The sequence below is a fragment of the Ambystoma mexicanum genome, chromosome 1q, assembly GCF_040938575.1.
Source record: "Ambystoma mexicanum isolate Mex_15411 chromosome 1q, UKY_AmexF1_1, whole genome shotgun sequence".
Lineage (NCBI taxonomy): Eukaryota > Metazoa > Chordata > Amphibia > Caudata > Ambystomatidae > Ambystoma > Ambystoma mexicanum.
The window spans coordinates 1,166,032,732-1,166,052,999 of record NC_090922.1 but is presented as its reverse complement, the minus strand read 5'-3'; positions in this window follow the sequence as shown (position 1 = coordinate 1,166,052,999).

The following is a 20,268-nucleotide window of genomic DNA, read 5'->3' as shown; positions in this document are numbered from 1 at the left end:
GCATGCTGCCCGATGTTTCTTTCTACACGATGCTTGATGCCACATTCATCGCATTTCTCCGCCTTCATGTATGATAAAATCCATGCACCCGACCCTCTGAGGCAAAGCCTGCGCAGGCCAACAGCACGGTGTTGTGCTCTGCAGGTCCACAGAGAATGCTGTCCGACGCTTTGTTCTACACAATGCTTGATGCCACGTTTGAAGCCTTTCTCCACCTTCACGTATGGTAAAATACACGCACTGACCCTCTGCGGCAAAGCCTCTGCAGGCCAAGGAGTCAAGGGAGTGGTGTTGTACTCCACAGGTCCACAGAGCACGCTGCCTGACACTTCATTCTACACAATGCTTGACACCACATTCAACGCCTTTCTCCACCTTCATGTACGATAAAATCTATGCACCCAACCCTCTGCGGCAAAGCCTGCGCACGCCAAGGGCATGGTGTTAACTCATCAGGTGTTAGGCGCCGCGGGTTGGAGTTGCCACGATTGTCGCTCCAGCTGGCTAAGATGGCCCCCTCTCATCTGCCCACCAGACTCACACGCTACATGATGCTGCTTCGCCGGGAAAGTAGTAATCACACTCCCTCTCTTAGCATTGCAACTGCATTTGCATTGACCCCACCTTCCACCATCCCCCACCACCTTCTTGCCCTCCTGACCATCCTAAACAGCTAACCCATCAAACCCCCCCTTCCTCCGCCAACCTTTGATGGCCTCCGCCCCGCACCACACACTTCCAAGCCCTCAGCTCAGTCTTTAGTCTTCCTATAAACATGCAACTATGCATTTTTAGAATTTGCTCTAGAACACCACTAGGCTGCACGCAACAAACACAATGCCTCTCTGCCCGCAGCCACAACATCAGAAGTCCGTTATAAATACAACATGTAATCTCAGAATTGCATCTAGAACCTGACTAGGTCGCGCACAACAGCGCCTCTCTGCCCGCAGCCCCTACATCAGCCGCCTGGCATCCACGCTATCACGCAATCTCAGAATTGCATCCAGAATCTACCAGGCTGCACGCATCTTAGACAAGGACTCTCTGTGCGTCAAAGCCAATACGTTTAATTCCTGAATTGCCAATGCAACCTCCAACTCCAGAGAACTTTTCTCCATCCTCAAGGAACTGGAGGCCCCAGTCTCCCCACCATCCCGCTATCCAAAGATCACGTATGGTGCGCAGCATCCAGAGCACTATGTTAAATAAAATCACCCTACTCAAAATCAAAATCATTACCAAACAAAATTCCCTGAACAATAACTCGAAACAACCCACCCAGACCAACACCGGCCCCAGGTAACCAGCTCTGCCCCATCCAACACCTCACCACTATTCAAATTCACTACCATCTCCGACAAAGACACCCTAAACATCATGAGAAGCCTCAAGCCATCTAAATGCAAAGGCGACATATGCCCAGCCCCCCTGACAAAGACTGAGCTGAAACTGTGGCTTTCTTTATCACAGCAGTCATACATTCATCCTTTACCTCATGTATGGTACTGTCATGATCACAGCCCAGTTCATAGGTTAATAGTAGCCTTAAGGGTTAATTCCAGGCAGATAGTGGTGTTGCCTGGGGATAGACAGGTAATTTCCACTGAATCAATAGGACTTCCTGTTTTCCTGCAATGGCCGCCTCATTGCGCCATCCAGAGACTACTCTCACAGGTCTAGTCTATTTCAGTATTTTCCTATATATAGCAGGCTCACCTGGAGACTCGCGCTTCGCGTCGTTGACTGCTTGCAGTACTAACGCTTACCGCGGTCTCTCAGGAAGCTCCTCAGCTGTTTCCAGTCAGAGCCCTTGTCCTTGCCCGTAGTTTCTACTCATTTCATCTTTCCCGCCTCCCTTCCATTTTAGTCTAATTCCAGTCCCTTACATTTTATTCTTTTTCCGTCGTGTTGTGAAACTTCTCCTCAGTGAATACCGGCAGGGATACTGGAACAATTCGCAAGTATTCTGTTGTGGTGTTATTGTAATTGCGAAGAGTTAGTCTATAATATTCTTATGCTAGTCAGTGTTTTCTTTTGTCGCCGTTTACGCGGCGAATTTCTAGTCACAGTTGACAGTTGTAACTGCCGGCAAGGAGCGCACGCAGCGGTGGCATAATTATCAGAGCTGCTGGTGTTTTCAAGAAGTGCTCCTCTACTCTATGAGTCAAACATATAATTGTCTGCGTGTTAGTTTTTTCGAGTGGCATTGTTTTCAGGCTTTTACGTGTAATTGCTGTTGATATTAAAATAACGAAATTTCTCCTCAGCCAAGTTGATAAAAATCAATTACCCGCACATCACTCGATAGCCAATCCCATATATGAATATTTTCTGAGGCATTAGGTGGAGGGTTTTACACTCACTACCGTTGGTTTATAGGGTTATTCTTTTTTCCCTTTAGAACTTCACTTAGGTATTTAGGATAAGGGTGACTAGAGTTAGGGTTTACCTCATGTTCTAGAACACTCTAGTCATCTTCCCCCTCCTTTAGTGTTGCCGCCTCCATAATACCAACATTCTTCAGGACTTGCGCCCCTGTGTGAAAACAGGATGGAGAGCTCATAAAAAATAATAATCAGGTGAGCCTGGGGGTATACTTGGGGACTAAAATCCTAGACAGTCTGTTGAAAGAGAAATTACCAAGGGGTGGATATTAAGGAAAGTTATTGTTTGATGTTTCCACAGTAATTCTCTGTTCCTTGAAGAAAGGATTCGTAAAGATCTCTCAGGGCGTTCCCGCAGAGTTCAGGTAAGCGTTACAGGTACCCGCTAGCCTCAAAGAAGCATGGGCCTTACCTAAAGAAACCAACCCTTGATCCAACATCCCCCAATAACTACCGTCCCATCACGACCATCCCCTTCCTGTTAAAAATACTTGACAGAGCTGCATACGTCCAAATACAGCAACATTTGGAAAATAATCACATACTAGGAATCCACCAATCCAGTTTCTACCCAGGGCAGGGAACCAAATCTGTCCTCCTTGATTTAAAAAATCAGATGGACGACATCAGGGACAAAGGTAAATTGGCGCTCTTGCTACTAATAGACCTGTCTGCAGTGTTTGATTAAGTTGACCATAGCATACTCTGCCAACACCTTACCCAAGCAAAGCTAGCGCCACACCCTTTATTATCAACTGTGGAGTCCCCCAAGGGTCATGTGTCTCACCCAAACTCTATAACATATTCACAAAGCCCCTCTTCGACCTCCTTGACTCCCTTGGCATTACATATACGAATTCTGCAGATGATACACAAATTCTCCTCCCCCTCACCGGCAGCTATTCAGAAGATTCAGCCACACTCAACTCAACCTTCACCATCATTCAAGTATGGATGGCCACCCATGGCATCTTTTTGAATGATGATAAAACAGAACTCCTCTCCATAGGACACCAAACAGCTCTGAACAAATTGAACCCTGATTACTCGACCTTCATTATCGATGGCATCCCTATCCCAGACTCACCCTCAGTTAAAATCTTTGGAGTCTGTCTAGATGCTTCACTTACACACACCCGACAAATCAACGGCATCAACTTTTCAGCTGCATACACCACAAAACTCCTTTCTTTCGCCAGATAGCTACGCTGTGGTCGGTGCCTGACTAAATTACTGTAATGCTCTATTCGCTGGCACCTCATCCCACAATCTAAAAAAACTGCAAGTCATACAAAAGAATGCCTTAGGAGCAGCCCTCAATATCCCCAAAATCGAACACATATCAGATGCCCACAGGAAAGTACACTGGCTCCTCATCCGAGAAATAATTGTTCAAGACCTTAACCATTACACATAGATGCATTTTCAAATCAGCGCCACCATTTCTGTCCCAAAGATTGTCCAAACCGCAATCAACCAGGCCCATCAGAACAACATATGCACAAAGCCTAGTGCAACCCTCCTTCAAAAGTGCTAAAATAGGTGGCTCGTGCTTCCCTGGCATAGCAGCTAAGCAATGTAACTCCCTCCCACTCAATCTCAGATCAGAAGGCTCATACTGGGAAGGTCTCAAAACCTGGCTTCTAACCAGCTCTACAGCAATATGTACCTACTGTTTTTACTGGACTCTGTCAATATGCAACCATGCAAGCAATGCTTCAATGTAACTTGTAACCGACTTCTGGGCCTAATGTAGCCTCTTGTAATCTGTTCACCACAGATCCCTGTTGCCTGAGGGCTTGCGTGTGCCATGCAAATGCAAAAAATAAATACATTAATAAAGTGACTGAGTTACCAAAATAAAGTTAAGATGTTACAAAGGCATTCACGACTCTGACTTGATGACTATAGAGACCCGGTGTAAGAGTTTTTTTTAGTTGGCATATATGGGTAAAGCAAATGCCGACCACATTCTTAACCTGAGGGAAAGGAGAAACGTGATGGTTAATGGTGGCAAACATTCCAATTTTGTTTTTATAGGATTTTAGGGTTTTATGAGGTACCAATAACAGCTGGCCAAATATTGGGTTCCAGTCACCTGGGATTTGATCAGAAATTAGAAATTCTGTTTTGTTTGCTTAGTCTTGCTGTAGACAAACCTGTGATAAAAAATGGAATCAGATGATCATGACCCCCATCTAGATATAATAGATGTGGGTGGTGGCTGCATATATGTAAAACTGCATGCCAACGTAATGGATTGTGGGATGTTCTGACCCACTAGGCTCTGCCCTGCGACATCACTGTGAGCTGCTTTCATCAGAAACAACGGGATGGCCTCCAAAAAGCTCTATGCGCTAAGAAATCTCGGAGAAGTGCGCAGGGAAACTTGAAAAATAGCCCGCCAATCCATTTTGCTGATTTCAGTGGTAAAACAAGAGACCACACTGCCAAAACCTGTCATTGGGCTACCCGCAGAGGGAAATGAAACTGCAGTGTTGCATTGCCAAGGAAAACCCAGAAGTGCTTTAAAATCTGTTTTTCCTTGGCTGTTGAAAGTGCAAAATCATGGTTCCCAAACATCAGAAAAGATCCAACATCCTTGTTGGGTGTTAAACAACACTTTATTTAAAGAATCCACCTAAGCACAATGCCAGGAGAAGCACATTTCATCACAAAAGTATCCCCATTCAAAAAGGTGCTTGCCAGGAAAAATATGTCAGAATATGGGCACAGTACCACCGCTTGCCTGTGTCAGAGCTGTCATTTACTTATACTGTCAGTTTAAACTTGTACATTAAGATCAAATTGTTGAAAACAAGAGACTTGCCATCAAAAGCAATATAGTTTCTACAATTCAATTTCTATGTTTTAAAAAGACTGGAAAGAAGAGATCTGTGGGTATATTTGTTGAAAATGTAAAGTTTATTTTAGAAAAGACAATTTTAAAAAGTGTTTTACTGTGTACTGAGGCCAGCCACACTGGACTTCAAAGGCACATTCCACAATTTGCTGCAACAAAGGGGGCCTTCCTTTTGCTCTCTGCTCAGGAACTGTCATTGAGTTGTTAATGGAGGTGGGAGGAGATTTTGTACTGCTTCTCTGGGAGAGAGACAAAATACTCCCTTGATTGAAAAGATATGCAGATTCAACTGCCAACAGAAAACAACTGCCAGCAGGAAGGGAGCCTGGGAGTGCTCTGGGCCCATCAAACTCTGGATGCGGGGCCAGACAGATTTGTGTATCTTAGGAGAAAATATCTTTTTGAAAAAAGACTCTGTAAATTAGAGGTTGTTAATATGAAAATGCTGCTCACCGTTTGAAACTACTCTGAGCTCTGTGCGATGTTCAGAGATAGCGCTACCGAAATTTGGATGTTGTAGCAATTGTGATAATTCTAGGAATATGAAAGTTTAAAGGATTATGCCCAGATGTCTTGCGCATGTATGGAGAAAAATGTGGACAGATCTGACACTGGGTGCCAAACAAAGGTGTGAAAAACTGTAAAATTGGAACTAAAGCTCTCACTAAAATGGAACTCGGACGGATACGTGCTCTATTAAATCTGTGATGTATATATGTATTATTAGCAAGTTGGTGATATTGTAAATATGATTTATGTGAAAAATAGATATAATGTACAAAGGGGAGGAACTCCTTGGATTGTAAATTGCAGCATCACTATGACACTAGATTTCCTTCTCAAATCAGGAGAAGGGAAATACTCTGACCAATCGGATTCCGAGATGGTGGGCTTAGTATAATCAGACTACCCAACCCTTTGGGAAATACATAAATAGGGACAGTTTAGGACCTAGAGACACACACAGATTCTCCCATCAACTGATTTACTGGTGAAGCGCTCTGCAGGAGAACCCAGATTCAAGACTCCAGAACTCTGAAAGCAGAAGGCCCAACCCAAAGCTAAACCCTTCTCAGCTGGTCTTTAAAATCTTGAAACCTGATTTTAACCCCAGACTTCCAAGGGGCACACCAAAATTTGAACAACCTGGCTGTGCTGTTTCTGCTTTTTGCCAAGAACTCTTGCCAGAACCCATAGATCCAAACCAGTAGAGCAGAGCTGTAACCAGATAGCTGTAACCCAGAACCAACCCATCAGAACCAGTTCAGAGGCCGTGCAGAGACCAGAGTGCCGTGCTGAGTGCAGAACAGGGTGGCTGAATCCTGTCCGTTGGGCTAGCAGAATTCCAGTCCAAAATCTTTGACCAGATCTTTGACGGGCCTATTCCAAACCATAGTTGTGAGTATCTATAGCACAGAATTATCCATAGCCAATCTCTTATCCTTAAGTAATCATATCCAACCCATTTTTTTAGCATATCCAGAACTGCATTGTAGAACCTTCTTCTTTTTCTGAATCTTTCCCTCATCCATATAGTCCTTTGTTAATTGTAGTGATAAATTCATCTTTGCGCTAATATATTTGCTGAAGAAAGACAAGTGTCTTGGCGGGCAAAAGTCAGAGCAGAGGCGCCGCTGTTCTGGTGGCTATCCCGTTGGGTATCTTGCATCTTCATAGCCTCCCTTAGGGTAACAAAAATCCTTGTTTGTAATTCAAAAGCGCATCTTTCATTTGAAAATCTTGACTCTTTTTGAGAAAAATTGACCTCTACTAAAACCTTCATAACTTCTGAACCGTACATGCTAGAAACGATTTAAGCGTCAAATTGAAGCTAACATCCTCAGCTTTCAAATGAACCTAAAACCGCATTCCAACTCCTTGTAGTTTTTCTATAATCGCGTTTCTCGCACGCTGAAAAGTTTGCCGCAAATTCGCGTTTGGCTCAATTTCATCACATGTAAAATAGCTATTCTTTGCATCCGACCTCAGAATTCAAGTTTCCAATCTGCTAATTATTCAACCATCATTGCTAGTGTTTACCTGAAGCTATCCAAAGTGGCTCCCAATAGTTTTGAATCAAATTTAGAGAATTCAATCCATTTTTCAGTGATTTTTCCCATTCATTGCAAGCCACATTCAAAAGCATTTGACCTGTTTAAAATCATTCCTGTTTCTCTCTATGCTTGCTGGGGGGAATTGGGACTGAAACTGCATTGGTTGAGATTGTATATTCCTGAAACCTGTTTTCTCTCCTTCCATCTCTATATTGCATATTAGGGGTATTGAGTAGTATCACGGGGAAAGAGTAACATTGCATTTGATTGAACCCATATCAAGTTATATTCTGTGATGCATTGTTTTTCTATCCATATCAAGTATTATTCTATGCTGCATTATATTCTTATCCATACTCCTACTGATTAAAGAGGGTATTGATTGTAACATCACCCAATGGTGATCATTGTATAAATATTAATAGTGTGATATATATATATTGTTCAAATTCATCAAATAAATCTTTTAACTTTGCAAAACAGCCTGCTTTCTGGTTCCGTGAGACCGGGGGGATTCGAAGAAAGGGGCGTGATATAAGGGTACATCATTCAGAAATAAAATAACTCATAGACAAAAATATATATAATTAAGGGTTCCAACTGCTAGGCATTGACTTAGGTGGAGGCCGGGTTGAAATCACTTACAGATTAGTGGCTCGTCCGGGATTTCTGAATTAGATATTCCACTGTGACAATCTAATACAGTGTGCTAACTGACAGGGTACATAAATCCTGTTGGGCTACCATGCTGTGTTACACTGTGAAAAGCACCCCTCAATAGGAACGCTCTAAGGAATTGGTCTGTTTTGTAAAAATAAAATAAACTTCTGTAAATCAGGAAGGAAATCAATATTTCCAGAATGGTGAAATTGGTAGATATCAATATGGCTAGAGAACATCTATTGCATAAGTTATTTGTGAGAGGTGAATGGACAGAGCAGGATCAGAATGTGTGGTTGCAGGCAATCACAGAACAGATCACTGCAAAAGGATTAGATACATGGCAAGATCAGGGTCCATTACATATGGCCCTGAGTGAACTATATATGGCCCCTAAGGCAAAGGAAGAGCAAAACAAGATTGCCAAAATAGCGGCATATCTATACCTACATATTGGAGCAATACAGGATAAATATGCCGAGGGCCAAGAACTGGCAAACAGGCAACTGCAGGCATTAGAAAAGGCCCAAACTGATCTGGACTCTTCTGAGCAGAGGCTACAGAGGAGCCAGGAGTCAGAAAATGAAAGTAGGCAGTACCTAATCAAAATAAAAGAGGACATGGGTATCTTGCAGCAGGAAAAGGCAGACCAGGATACCAGAATGTTGGCCCTCCAGAAGGAGTACTAAAAATGTTTGGACTCCTTACTGCAGAGCCAGAAAAAGCTGGAACAACAAATACATTTCAACAGGGCATGCGCAAAGCCACTTAGACAGAGAGAAAGAAGAGAGCAATAAATTAATCCTGAAAGACCTGGATACGCAGGCACAATTTGATGAAGAGCGGCAGAAAGCTGGTGCGCTTCAAAGACAGAGGGACGACCTGGTGGCACAGAGGCAGGATATTGCTCAGGAAAGGGACACCTTAGGCCAGGAAGTCTGCTATTTAAAAGAGAAACTGGAAGAAAATCACCTGGCCCTTCAGGGGCTGGGTGACCTCCAAAAAGACCATCAAAAATTGTTAGAGCACACCAGGAGGGTGGAAGATGCTCTAGCAAGGAAGGACCAGGTCAGTATGGACAGGACTCAGGAGGTAACCCTCCTGCAGCAAAGACTGGCCCAGTACTCTAAAACAACACAGGACGCACAGAGAGAATATGAGGCTCTCTGTGAGAACAATAACATGTTCCACAGGAAGGTAGCAATGCAAGAGAGATTGATAGAAACTAGTAAGGCCTTGATTGAGGAACAGAAAGCTCAGAGTCTTGCATGGCAACAGGGAGCAGGGGTTGACAGAGATGAGGTTCGCTGGGAAAGGGAAAAACCTGAGCATCACCTCAGGAACCCCAGCACCAGAGGCCTTCACCTCTTCCAATCCATGGACTCTGCCACCCTATGTCCACTGGCGCACATGAGCCAAGGGCCACAGGGATGGCAGATTTCAATCCAATCAGAAATGTGGGGCTCATAGACCAGCACCTCCCAGGAATGGATGGGCGGGCATCTGGGTATGGGTACCCAAGTGCTGTTAAATTTAGTCGGGAACTCCATTAGAGTAGGCTCACTAAGGACATCCTGAAAACTTCTGCCCAGCTAGGACAGTGGGGGGGAGGTACCCATCAAATCCTGGGAGCAAGGAGGAATCAGAAGACTCCTCTGAGTGCCTCAGGACACAGGAGACTAGGTCCCCACTTTCTTCCAGCCATTCCCAGGCTTGCAGAATTCAGGAAATCCTAGAAGGCCAGACAGGCACCTCTGGGAGCAGCGCCTCTGAGTCAGAGGAGGAGTGGACCAGGGTTACCCGAACCAAAAAGGCCAATAAGGCAAAAAGGGCCTTGCTTAAGGACCCCTTTAAGAAAATCAAAGCAATAAGGAGCGTCATCACGCCCTATCATAAGAACGCTAAATATTCTGTTTGGGAGCGTTTAGAGCTCTTTGAGCAGATGATGGAAACTTTCCATTTGAAGGACAGCCAAAGCTGCATTCAATATGTGAAATGGACCTTCTCACCAGAATACTCCAGCTTCTTTGCGGGGCTGGAGGACCAAAATCATTCTAGATGGTCCACCTATAGGGCGGCCATCTTGAAACATTTTTCTGTGCACAGAAACCCTCAGGAGGCTCGCAAGGCAGCCTACAACTTGCAATGTGGAGAGGATCAGGCCCCACAAGAATGTGTGCAGGAATTAAAGTGTGTCTTTGCACAGACCACCAGAAGGGTGCGCAGGGATGGCAAAGAATTTGGGAATACGTTTTTCCACGCTCTCCCCAAGTACATCCTGACCCAGCTAATGAGAGATTTTCATGAGAAAAGATCACTAGACTGGGTCATTGAACAGGCCACCTGAATTTATGAGGTGCAAAAGCCCATAGAAAACAAGAATAATGCAAAAAGCCCCAAAACAACCAACACCCTGCTGCTGCTAAGGTGGCAGAGGTGAAGGTTGCCCCCATTTTAGATTTGGAGATGGGGGGGCCTAAAAACCCGCCCGCACCAAATCAGAATAATCCCAAACCCAGAAGGCCCTCGGGCCAGTCACAAACAGGAAGCCAATGAGGTAGTCCCACAAATGGGATCCCTCACTCCCCTGACTACATAAGCCCCCGCTACAAGGGGAACATACCTATTCTGGGTTATGTGTGGACTCCTCCAGCCAACCAAACAGCAGCTAACCCAGGGAACTTCCCTCCTCACTTCCCCCAGGAGGGCAGAAATTCCCCAAATCCTGGAGAGAACTTCTTCCCCAGGTACCCGCAAAACTTTCAACCCCAAAACAATCCATCCTTCCTTCCCCAATGTCCTGAGCCCAGACAACCTAATCCGGGACAGGGGAGGCCAGGGGTGGAGGGGTACACACATTTTCCAAACCCGGGGTATTTTCAGAGATGTGATAGCTACCCTTCCCGGGATCAGCCCAGGGGAGACAACAGAACGCCGTACCAGCCTGAGCGGGTGTCACAGCTACAGCGCCAGGTCCAAAGCATGGCACAGGATCTGGGTCGCATGCTTAGATTTCAACAGGACCCTCAGATAACCATGTCGGCGCAGAATGCCTCAAACTCCGGACCTGGTGCTCCAGAACAATGACGGGGGCAGAACCCCGACAACCCACTGGTTCCCAGGGAGGAGGCACAAGGGGAGGGGGGGTGTAAAGCCTTGGAGGAAGCTTCTTTCCCCACTTGTAAAAAGCCCCTGGGAACCCAGGAACCAAACCAAAATCTCCTGCTCCTGAAAGTCTGCCACCCAAGGAGCAGAGGGGGGTAGGAGAAACAAAGAACCCAAACAGACCCATTTTGAGGAGCAGGTACAAATCTTCCAATTTGAAGGATAGGGATCCTCAGAGGATCCTGGGAAAAGGATCTTCTCCTTCAGAGATGGGGGAACTCCGCCAAAGAAAAATGGGTCCCAAAGGATTCAAATCCGACTGGGTAGATGTGGGGACTGAGCTAGCGCCGCCCGTCATCCAACCCCAGAACCAACTGCATGAAAATCCCCTAGTTCAAACCCATCCTGGTGACTGCCTCCAAAAAGGGGGGGTGGCCCAGAACCGGAACCAGGGGAACCCAAAACTTCTCCCATATCTAGTCATCACCTTTTCTTTTCAGATTCCCTAGATTCCAAACAGAGTGCTGCCCAAATCTCTTTTCTATCAGTGTCCAAAGCTAGAAAACTAACCCACCAATTGTCTAAAAATGTACATTAGCTGTGCCCCCTGCGGAGAAGGAGGGAAGATTCTATGCTCCGGTCCAAATACAGGGGCAGTGTACAATTTTGGCACTGGTGGACACTGGATCCCAAGCTACCTTTCTGTCAAAGAAAGCCTTTGATGAACTGAATTCGGGAAGGGGGGAGAGTTACCAAATTCCTCTCACCCTTCTTCCTGGACAACTTCAGAACTTTGACGGGTTGTAGTTGTAACTAGAGAGGGCACCCCTTGTTAACTAGGGAATGACCTCCTGCGAAGGTTGTCACCCCTAATCGATAGTGTAAACAAGGTCCTCTGGACCCAGACTAGCCGACCCATAAAATTAAAAAAGAGTCTCATCCATGTTAGTTTAAATGGCACTTGCCACATGGTTGAACAAAAATCTGACCAAGTAGAATTTAACTTCCAGAACAACCAAATCCTGGACGTGACAGTAATAGCAGTAGGACAACAAACTGGCCGTGGAGGGTCGTCTCTATTTCTGAAAATCAACCTTCCTTCCAGTCTAAGGTGGCATTCCACACTGGAAGGAAACACTTTGAAATTCTTTACCAATCCACAATCAGACATTCCCACTCCACTAGTCCAGAAAATGTGAAATCAGCTCAGAGCCTGGCTCATATTCAGCAAATTGGAGAGCAGTTGTTCATCCCAATTCAGTTAAATGAAGGGAAGGACTCTGTTTTTGCCCGAGTGTGTGTGAACAACGGTAAGGGCTTCATCAGCGAAGCCATGTTCCGTCAACTCCCAAAAGATCCAGCCATTCCCACATTTAAACTGATAGACAAATGGGAAATGGATCTGGAAACACCCAATTCCAAACATCTCCTGCCAAGCAGGTGTATGCTCAAAATCTCCATAGGCAACAACAACATAGTCCATAATTGTTGGGTCGTGCGAGACTTCACTGCCGCCTTTTACTTAGGCATTGACATTTTCAATCGCTGTGCCATTAGTTTGGACCTAATAAACTTCAAAGCTTGGTCCCGATTAGCGGATAATCCCATGGGCTTTGATGACCCAGAGAAAACATTTAGGTCAGCTCAAATGCTGCCGTATGCAGTTGAAAGTCAGATTGGAGAGGAAGTCACCATCCCAGAAAGGACCTGACAATTCTCCCTGGAAGTGAAATTTAAAAAAGGACAGAAATTGAAAAACCCAGATGCCTATATTCATCTAAATGCTTCTCTCCAACAGCAACGGTTGGGGGTAAACCCAACACCACTAGTCATATAGAACATGACACCATTCCAATACAAATGGATAACAGCGACTTAAAGAGTATCACTCTAGCCGCAGGCACCATTATTGGAATGGCGGTTGATGACCAACATTTTTCCATAGATTTAGGCAATGAACTGTTAGGACCAATCTCCAAGGACTGTTTTGACAGTGATAGTGATGACAACACAACACCAGATAGGATCTTTACCCGGCATGGGGGGAACTTCCTGGTGTACACTTCCTGCCCTTATGGTAAGGAAGATGTGACCTGTGACTTCAGGAGGGATGAGATGATTTTGCAAGTCCGCGAGGACTGCCTTCCCCACCTGAAGCCACCAGTCCAAATCAGCACTTTGACCAGAGACTTCTCCACCCAGCTGGAGGAGGCCTTTGAGATAGCAAAACCAGAAGTCTTTCCAGGCTTCAGGCAGATGGTTGAAGAGAGAGTCAACCTAGCTGATGCCTGTGGGACTCTGGAGCAGAAGCGAAAATTGAAACAAGTTTTCTTGGATTTTCAAGATCTCTTTGCGGTGGACTCATATGACTGTGGTCGCACCAACATCCACACAGCAACAATTCCCACAGACCCTGGCATGACTCCAGTGTTTGTGAAGCAATATCGCGTACCCCTCGCATCAATGGAGTCCCTTACTGAAATAATTAAGAACCTTGAGTCCCATGGGATAATCTGTCCAGTCTGCAGCACCTTCAATAATCCGGTGCTGGGGATATTGAAGCCAGTGGAGACTCTGCGCCGACCTTAGGAAGCTCAACAAACGGGTCGATACTTCCCTACTTCCCTACATTGGCCTCATCCCTACATTGACCAAGGGCTGGCCCATATCCAGGGGTCACAGGTATTCACTGCAATAGACCTGACCAATGGGTACTGGACTGTACCTGTCAGTGGGAGGACCAATACAAGCTGGCCTTCACCTTTGGGGGGCAGCAGTACACATGGACCCGGACTCCCTTCGGATATATCAACTCCGGCAATGAATTCAACATTTTTCTACTTAAGGGCATGCCCGACCTGGGTGACAGGGGTAACCTGGCTTATGTAGATGATGTTCTCATCAAAAGCTCAACTGTGGAGGAACACATAGCGGAGATCTGTTATGTTCTGACACAGTTGAGGGCTGCCGAGCAAAACTCTCCTTTCAAAAGGCACAGTGGTGTAGAACCCCTGTCAATTTCTTGGGGCATGAGATTACTCCTCAATGTCTCTGTCCCCAGGAAAAGAAAGTGGAAGCACTCCAGAAATTGAAAGACCCCACAACTCTGCGGGAACTAAGGAGCCTCCTTGGACTGACTAATTACAGTAGAAAGTTCATTGAGGACTACGCAGAGATCACAAGAACCCTGATTCATCTTTTGAAGGGGGGGTCAAGTGAGAGTGGGGCCCAGAACAAGCCGAGGCAGTAAGACAACTCAAAAGAAGCCTCTCCCAAGCGCCTTGCCTAGCTTACCCTGTCAAAAACAAGGAGCTCTTCTTGGAGACAGGGTTCTCTAACACATGCTTGACTGCAGTATTATATCAAAAGCATGACAAGGTCAATAAAGTAATCTCCTAGGCGAGTAAAACTTTATCCTCTATGGAGGAAAAATTCAACGATTGTGAGAAGGCACTCCTGGCAACGGTGTGGGCATTGAAGAATTACTGCCTGTTTATCCAGGGGGAACACATCATAGTGGAGACTCCACAGCAGTCTCTACAATATCTCCAAAGTGACAGAATCTGGGCTGGAAATGTGAGTAATTCCCAAATTACTTCCTGGATTCTGTCAATGCAAGGCTTTCCTGTGGAGGTCAGATATGACCAAAACAAGAAGATTCCCCTTGCACAAGGTCTGGCTGACTTGCATGATTGTGCCAGAGAAAACTGTCTTGAGGACAACAGTGTAAAAATCAAGGACAACATGGAGGCATACTTCAATTTCCCATACAAAGTCTTTGAAGAGGACAAGTGTGAGGGAATGCCCACTGTCTATGTGGATGGATGCTCTTACCATGTTGACAACAACGGGGAAAAAGAACTTGTGGCCGGCGTAGGGAATGCATGGGTGATTGAGACCCTAGAACCCGCTGCTGGGTACAAGATTGCCACCCGAAGTAGTCAAGTGGCAGAGTTGATGGCTGTGAATCAAGCCATCCTCACTGCTGTCCAACATCAACTCCACGAACTGGTAATAATCAAAGATTCGGATTATGTACGGAACGGGTTCGTGGAGCACCTGGTTAACTGGAAAACCAGAGGCATGTTATGTGCTAATAACAAACCATTGAAACATGGGAAATTAATTCAAAACATTGATGATCTGGTCACCTCGAATGGGATGACCATCTACTGGAAAAAGATCAAAGGTCATTCTAAAGTAGAGGGACCAGAAAAAACTGGAAATGACTTAGCTGATAAGCTGGACAAAACCGATGCCATCCAAAGGGATCTACTTGAGATCGAGTCCCTGTTGGGGGAAATCCAGGTCACTGCCATCACTAAGTCCCAGACAAATGCTCACAATGAACTCTCAACTGCGCAATGGAGTAAGGAGACCCCAGATGCTGATTTGATTACGGCTCAAAAAGGGGATCCAATTATTGGTAAGTTTTATCAACACATTGAGAACCCTGAGAACTTTCCCCTGATGGATACCGATTACATAGGGAAAGAGGACCTCAGGGTGTTGATGAAATGTCCAAAAATGTTCCGAATCCAAGACGGTTTGTTCGTGAGGAAATCCCTAGCTGACCATGATCAGTGGGTGGTTCGTACCTCATTCCGAAGGCTGATGTTAAGTCACGCCCATGATGCGGCCACAGCCGGTCATAGGGGGTTTCATATAACACTTGAAATCTTAAGAGAGGTAGCATACTGGCCACACATGCGGCAGGACCTCGACCAATACTTGAAGGGGTGTCTTGTGTGTGCACAATTTCAGCCAACATCCCTCACACACCGTGTGCCTTCCAAAAGAGGGGGATGACACTACCATGGTCAGATTTACAAGTTGATTTTATCGGGCCCGTGATTCGCTCCGCTAGGGGGAACAAGTACATGTTGACCGTGACATGCTTGTTTGCTAAGTGGGTGGAATGTCTCCCGGCCCCAAATTGCAAGGCAGAAACAGCAGCTGCCCTGATGATCAACCACATCTTCTCGTGTTTTGGACTACCCCAAAGGATCGAGTCAGACCGAGGTAGCCACTTTACTAGCAAAGTAATGACAAAGATGTGGGAGATACTTGGGGTCAAAAGGAAATTACACATTGCCTACCGGCGAGCCTCTAGTGGTGCAGTAGAGAGATACAACAAGACAATTGTGAGCATATTAAAAAAGTTTGTGGCCAATTCTGGGCCAAGTTGGGATATTCGATTACCTCTTGTCCTAATGGCCATCAGATATACCCCTTCATCTGCAACTAAAATGTCACCGTTTGAGCTAATGACTGGACGCTGGATGGTGCTTCCCCAGCACCAGCATCTGCTCTACAGAACCCAAGAGCAGACATTGATCAATGCCTTCACAACTCATGAGTATGTTGAAAATCTATGAAAACACCTTCAACATGCTTTTGCCTGTGCTCACCGAAATCTAGAAAGATCTGCAGACAGCATGAAGACCCACTATGACTTAAAGACTACTAGAAAAGAATACAATGTAGGAGACTGGGTCTACTTATACAATTCCCAAAGGAACCAGGCCAAACAGCGCACATTTCTGCATAGCTGGAGGGGACCTTTTGAAATTGTAGACAAAATCTCACCAGTCACCTACAAAATCCGCATCCCCAAAGGCAGTTTGGCAGAGGGGGAAGATAAGTGGGTCCATATTAACCAACTAAAGTGTTTCCCTCCTAGGCAAAATCTGCAGCAACTGGAGGAGTCTCCTGGAACCCCAGAGGGGGTCACTCCAGCTCCCTAGAAATTTCCACTATAAAATATTCCATCTATATAGTCATATAAATTGCCAATAGAAAAATGTGTCCGGATTTGTCAAATGTATGTGTCCGCCCCACTACATCAATAGTGGTGGGGAAATGTCTACAAATATGTTTTTGCTTTGTCATCCTAGAATGGGAAACCATGGAGACTAAAACCAAGGAGGACCACCCAGGGACCGGAAGCAAAGATCCAAGGGGCCCGAGGTATCGCTTCAGACCCACATCAGGACTGAATGAGGAACTGGTCGATCCGCCCCTGATGGAGGAAAAGATGAGGAACTTTGGATTTTTTGGAACCAAAAGAAATGAGACTGATCATCCCAGCCTTGCGACTTCCCATTGATGGACGAACAACGCCAAACCGTGAGGGGGGGCTTGTGGGATGTTCTGACCCACTAGGCTCTGCCCTGCGACATCACTGTGTGCTGCTTTCATCATAAACAACAAGATGGCTGCCAAAAAGCTCTATGTGCTAAAAAATCTCTGAGAAGTGCGCAGGGGAACCTGAAAAATAGGCCGCCATTCCATTTTGCCGATGTCAGTGGTAAAACAGGAGACCACACTGCCAAAAACTGTCATTGGGCTGCCCACAGAATGAAATGAAACTACTTGGAAAGGCAGTGTTGCATTGCCAAGGAAAACCCAGAAGTGCTTTAAAATCGGTTTTCCTGGGCTGTTGAAAGTGCAAAATCATGGTTCCCAAACATCAGAAAAGATCCAACATCCTTGTTGGGTGTTAAACATCACTTTATTTAAAGAATCCACCTACGCACAATGCCAGGAGAAGCACATTTCATCACAAAAATATCCCCATTCAAAAAGGTGCTTGCCTGGAAAAATATGTCAGAATATGGGCGCAATACCGCTGCTTGTCTTTTTCAGAGCTGTCATTTACTTATACTGTTGTTTTATGCTTGTACATTAAGATCAAATTGTGAAAAAGAAGAGACTTGCCATCAAAAGCAATATAGGTTGCTACAATTCAATTTCTATGTTTAAAAAAGACTGGAATGAAGAGATCTGTGGGTATATTTGTTGAAAATGTAAAGTTTATTTTAGAAAAGACAATTTTAAAAAGTGTTTTACAGTGAACTGAGGCCAGCCATACTGGACTTCAAAGGCACTTTCCACAATTTGCTCCAACAAAGGGGGCCTTCCTTTTGCTCTCTGCTCAGGAACTGTCATTGAGTTGTTAATGGAGGTGGGAGGAGATTTTGGCCTGCTTCTCCTGGATAGAGACAAAATACTCCCTTTATTGAAAAGATATGCAGATTCAACTGTCAACAGAAAACAACTGCCAGCAGGAAGGGAGCCTGGGAGTGCTCTGGGCCCATCAAACTCTGGAGGCGGGGCCAGGCAGATTTGTGTATCTTAGATTACAAGAAAATGTCTTTTTGTAAAAAGACTTATAGAAAACTGTGAACAATTTGTAAAAATCTGTAAATTAGAGGTTGTTAATATGAAAATGCTGCTCACTGTTTGAAACTACTCTGAGCTCTGTGCGATGTTCAAAGACAGCGCTACCAAAATTTGGATGTTGTAGCAATTGTAATAATTCTAGGAATAGGAAAGTTTACAGGATTATGCCCAGATATCATGCGCATGTATAGAGAAAAATATGGACAGATCTGATACTGGGTACCCAACCAAAAGCACGAAAAACTGTAAAATTGGAACTAAAGCTCTCACTAAAATGGAACTCGGACGGATACATGCTCTATTAAATCTGTGATGTATATATGTATTATTAGCGAGTTGGTGATATTGTAAATATGATTTATGTGAAAAATAGATATAATGTACAGAAACACAGGGGAGGTACTCCTTGGATTGTAAATTGCAGCATCACTATGACACTAGATTTCCTTCTCAAATTAGGAGAAGGGAAATACTCTGACCCATCGGATTCCTAGAGGGTGGGCTTAGTATAATCAGCCTACCCACCCCTCCGGGAAATACATAAATAGGGACAGTTTAGGACCTAGAGACATACACAGATTCAGCCATCAACTGATTTACTAGCAAAGCGCTCTGCAGGAGAACCCAGATCCAAGACTCCAGAACTCTGAAAGCAGAAGGCCCAATTCTAAAGCTGAACTCTTCTCAGCGGGCCTTTAAAATCTTGAAACCTGAGTTTAACCCAAGACTTCCAAAGGGCACACCAAAATGTAAACAGCCTGGCTGTGCTGTTTCTGCTTCTTGCCAAGATCTCTTGGCAGAACCCAGAGATCCAAACCAGTAGACCAGAGCTGTAACCAGATAGCTGTAACCCAGAACCAACCCGTCAGATCCAGTTCAGAGGCCGTGCAGAGACCAGAGTGCCGTGCTGAGTGCAGAACAGGGTGCCTGAATCCTGTCCGGTGGGCTAGCAGAATTCCAGTCCAAAACCTTTGACCAGATCTTTGTCGGGCCTATTCCAAACCATAGTTCTGAGTATCTAGCATAGAATTGTCCATAGCCAATCTCTTATGCTTAAGTAATCCTATCCAACCCATTTTTTTTTAAATTCGTCTTTGCGCTAATATATTTGCTGAAAAAAGACAAGTGTCTTGGCGGGCAAAAGTCAGAGCAGAGGCGCTGCTGTTCTGTTGGCTGTCGCATTGGGTATCTTGCATCTTCATAGCCTACCTTAGGGTAACAAAAATCCTTGTTTGTAATTCTAAAGCACATCTTTCATTTAAAAATCTTGACTCTTTTTTGAGAAAAATTGACCTCTACTAAAACCTTCATAACTTCTGAACCGTACCTGCTAGAAACGATATAAGTGTCAAATTGAAGCTAACATCCTCAGCTTTCAAACAAACTTAAAACCACATTCCAACTCCTTGTACTCTTTTCTATAATCGCGTTTCTTGCACGCTGAAAAGTTTGGCGCAAATTCGCGTTTGGCTCAATTTCATCACATGTAAAATAGCTATTCTTTGCACCCGACCTCAGAATTCAAGTTTCCAATCTGCTAGTCATTCAACCATCATTGCTAGTGTTTACCTGAAGCTATCCAAAGCGGCTCCCAATAGTTTTGAATCAAATTTAGCGAATTAAATCCATTTCTCAGTGATTTTTCCCATTCATTGCAAGCCACATTCAAAAGCATTTGACCTGTTTAAAATCATTCCTGTTTCTCTCTATGCTTGCTGGGGGGGAATTGGGACTGAAACTGTATTGGTTGAGATTGTATATTCCTGAAACCTGTTTTCTCTCCTTCCATCACTATATTGCAAATTAGGGGGATTGAGTAGTATCACGGGGAAAGAGTAACATTGCATTTGATTGAACCCAATCATGTATTATTCTGTGCTGCATAGTTTTTCTATCCATATCAAGTATTATTCTATGCTGCATTATTTTCTTGTCCCTACTCCTACTGATTAAAGAGGGTGTTGATTGTAACAACACCAATGGTGATCATTGTATAAATATTAATAGTGTGATA